Source organism: Oryx dammah, unplaced genomic scaffold (assembly GCF_014754425.2).
Source record: "Oryx dammah isolate SB20612 unplaced genomic scaffold, SCBI_Odam_1.1 HiC_scaffold_4, whole genome shotgun sequence".
Taxonomy (NCBI): domain Eukaryota; kingdom Metazoa; phylum Chordata; class Mammalia; order Artiodactyla; family Bovidae; genus Oryx; species Oryx dammah.
Window position 1 is genome coordinate 49,614,334 of NW_024070188.1, and position 3,627 is coordinate 49,617,960.

Here is a 3,627-nt window from a genome sequence, read left to right on the forward strand (position 1 = left end):
CCACACAAAATGAGAGCACAGCTTTTAAGAGCAACTCGTGCACCAGGAGACCTGTACAAGAACGCTCTCAGCAGCATTGCTGCAAACAGCTCCAACAGCCAGCAACAACAGAATGACTACTTGGTTATGTGTCCTAGCAATGGAATATTATGTAGCCAGGAAAATGGCTGAACTCCATCTCTGGGGAACCACACAGAGGCCTCTTACACACATGATATTGGGTGAAAGAAACCAGCAGGGAAATAATAGGTGGTGTATAATCCCATTTCTATAAATTGTAAAGCTTGCAAGGATAAATTAGTGTTTCCAGATGAATAGTTAGGTGGCCAAAGCATAAAGAGAAGCAAAGAAACAATTGACATTAAAACCTGGAATGTAGAAAAATTACATTGATGAATCTATTTGCAAGGAAGGAAAAGAGATGCAGATGTAGAGAATGGACTTGTGGATACAGTGAGGGAGGAAGAGAGTGAGAAAAAGGAAGAAAGTAGCATCAACACATATACATTATCAGGTGTAAGAGGAGTAACTGATGAGAACTTGCTATGTAGCACAGGGAGCCAGTCTGGCTCTCTATGATGACCTGGAGGGATGAGATGGGGGAGGAGTGGAAGGCTAAGGAGGGAGAGAGTGTATGTATATGACTGTATACATACATATATGTATGTATGTGTATGTATGTATAGATGGATGGATGGATATGTTCAGGGCAAATCAGCAAATTATGGCTGATTTTCATTGTTGTATGGCCACAACCAACACAACATTTAAATTTTTTTAATTTTTAAATTAAAAAAAAAAAGCAATAAAAACCTGGAAGGACTGGGAATTCCCTGGTGGTCCAGTGGTTAGGATTCTGCACTTTCAATGCTGAGGGCTCAGGTTCAATCCCTGGTCAGGGAACTAAGATTCTCACAAGCTACCTGGAAAAAAAAAAAAGAAAATGTGAGTTCCTTCTGGCTGTTTTAAAAAAAAAGACAGGGAAGAGGGGGAGGAGTGTAGCCAAGCCAGGGGGCTGTGTTTCCAGGAACCAGGAATGGTCTACTTCTTGATCCCTACAGTGGTTTCCTGGGTATTCCCTTCTTTATGTTCTATTTTTGTTTCCTTCTGATCTTTTCAGTGACTGTATCACAGTTTTAGTAAAAGGGCTTCACAAAAGCAAAGCCTGAGAAACTCAAGACTAGCTCGAGGAACTGGGGTTAAACAAAAAAAAAGCAAAGTCTGCTCAGCTGCTCTGATGCCTAACAAAGCTGCAAAGGCAGCCCAAACCCACAGGCTGTCAGATGCCCCAAGTGCGAGCATGATGCATGCTGTGGAGATGAATCCTTGCATGAAGCTTTCACTGAAAAGAAGTCTGTCCTTGGCCGCCCACCCTTCACCCGTGCAGCACCAGCCCAGGTGCTCGGTGCCTCAGAGAGGCTGGAGGAGGCCCACCTTTCACTGGGAAGCTCCCTGGCTTGGCTCCCCTTCACTTCTCCTGATGCCAGAAATCCTGATGGAAAAGCAGTCTCCACGGTGCCAGAAGAGGAGGCTATAGTGCCGCCTGGAGACAAATCCTTGCCGAGTCTGTGCTTCCCATAGAGAAAATGTTGCTTTCAGCCTCCGGGCCCTGCAGGCAAAACGTGCCCCCATGGCGCCCGGCATGTGCAGCAGGGGATTCTTGTCCATTATCCTCAGGCCCCAGCCATGGTGTATACTCTCCATCAGATTGGATCATCCAGCTGAGTTTTGCGGCCTTGCAGACAAGCCGAATCAGATGAAGGTCGCTGATCCCAAGAGCTGGATTCCACGGCCAGTGCACCCAACTGGCCCCAAGCGGCTTTGACTTTATGGCAAAGATGGAGGCGTCAGGTGTGTCCTTATCCCTAGGTTAAGAGATGTCATCAGGTCTTGAGGGTAGACTGCCCCTGTCCTCAGAAAAGCAGAGAAAGTCCTTTCTGTTCTTTTTCCTTTCACATCCAGTTTAGAGAGTCTGCTCATGTCATAACAGGACAACCAGAACAGGCTGTGATCTAGGGAGGGCCACCGAGGGCCTTGGATGAAGCCGACCTGCGCGGAGACACACGTGGCCAAGGCACGGCTGTCTCACTGCACTTTTAGCTCTGGGTCTTTCGTGGCAACCCCTCCCATCTCATGTTGTAATTATCTGTGAACTTACCACTTACCATATCTCCTCCATTACTGGGCACAGGCTCCGGAGGACACACCCCATGCCTGGCACAGTGCCCCTGCAGTCATTAGTCCCTCTAAATGTTTGCAGAATAGAAGGAAGGCAATCAGCACACATTAATCTCAAAAATATACTGGTTACTATAGTAGATGCCTAGTGTATACTTAATGTACACTTCTCACGACCAGCATCTGGTCAGTGTTGACATCACCACGTTCAGACTGAGTCTCAAAACTCTTAAGAGCTGCAGTTCCTATACTTTTGGGAACCAGGGACCAGTTTCATAAAAGACAATTTTTGCACATATGGGGTGGTGGGGGTGGTTTTAGTACGATTCCCATAAGGAGTGGACAACCTAGTTCATGCATGCTCTGTTCACAGTAGGGTTGGAGCACCTGTGAGAATCTAATGCCTCTACTGATCTGACAGGAGGTGGAGCTCAGGCAGTAACGAGAGCCAAGAAGAACAGATGCAAATACAGATGAAGGTCTGTTCACTCTCCCACCTGCTGCTCACCTCCTGCTGTGTGGCCCGGTTCCTAACATGCCAGGGACCGGAACCAGGGCTGGGAACTCCTGTCTTGGAGGACTTGCCCAAGGTCACTCAGCCAGCCAGAGTCCAATCTAGACTGGAGTCTAAAGCTGTTGTTCTGCCAGGTCCTTCCCTTCTATCTCCATGGATGAGTGGGTGAATGGGGTTGATGTCTACAAGACACTTGAGTCCCCCAAGTGCTACTAACACTGCTTCCCAGCAACCCTCACCTGAGGTTCGGGGGGCATTTTTCATCTGTACTGCAAGCACAACAAACCCAAAGACAATAGAGAAGTGGCCTTGGGACAATTCTGTGAGCTACTTTCTCTGCCCACATCACCACCAAGGCTAAAGTGAATGCCACTTCACTACTTGGGCTTGCTTTGTCCTTAAGCGTGACCATGCCCGCAAGTGTTACGCCAACTCCTGAACTCACCCAGATCTGTTCTTTGAGTTGTCTGCCCCATCACCTACCTGCCAATGCATGCTCATCTGTCAAGACCCAGGTCCTGCAGGAAACCTCTCCTGGCTCCCTCAGCAGAGCCACTCACTGGCTCTTCAGCTACTGAGGACTCAGGGGTCACCAAACATACTGGAGGCTACAGTACTTGAGAGTCCCTCCCCTGCCCCACCCCCCCGAGAAACAGCAGGTCAAACCAGGAAGACAAGAACATAGACCATGAGAATACAACATGCACATCCTGATGTGGTATAATGGAAGATCTACAACGATGTGTCAGAAAAATATAATCTGACTATGGTTATGCTCAGTTGCTCAGTCATGTCTGACTCTTTGTGACCCCATACTGTGGATGGTCCTTTGTCCACAAGATTTTTCATTCCAGAATACTGGAGTAGGTTTCCATTTCCTCCTCCAAGGGATCTTCTTGACCCAGAGATGGAACTCAGGTCTCCTGAATCTCCTT

The 3,627-nt window shown here is 47.8% G+C and overlaps 1 non-coding gene across 1 annotated transcript; it reads left to right on the top strand.

Annotated features, from left to right (window-relative positions):
- The first annotated feature begins 830 nt into the window (after window positions 1–830).
- TRNAE-UUC lies at window positions 831–903 on the top strand. The gene has a single exon. It is a non-coding gene; the product is annotated as a tRNA-Glu (tRNA).
- The last annotated feature ends 2,724 nt before the right edge of the window (window positions 904–3,627 follow it).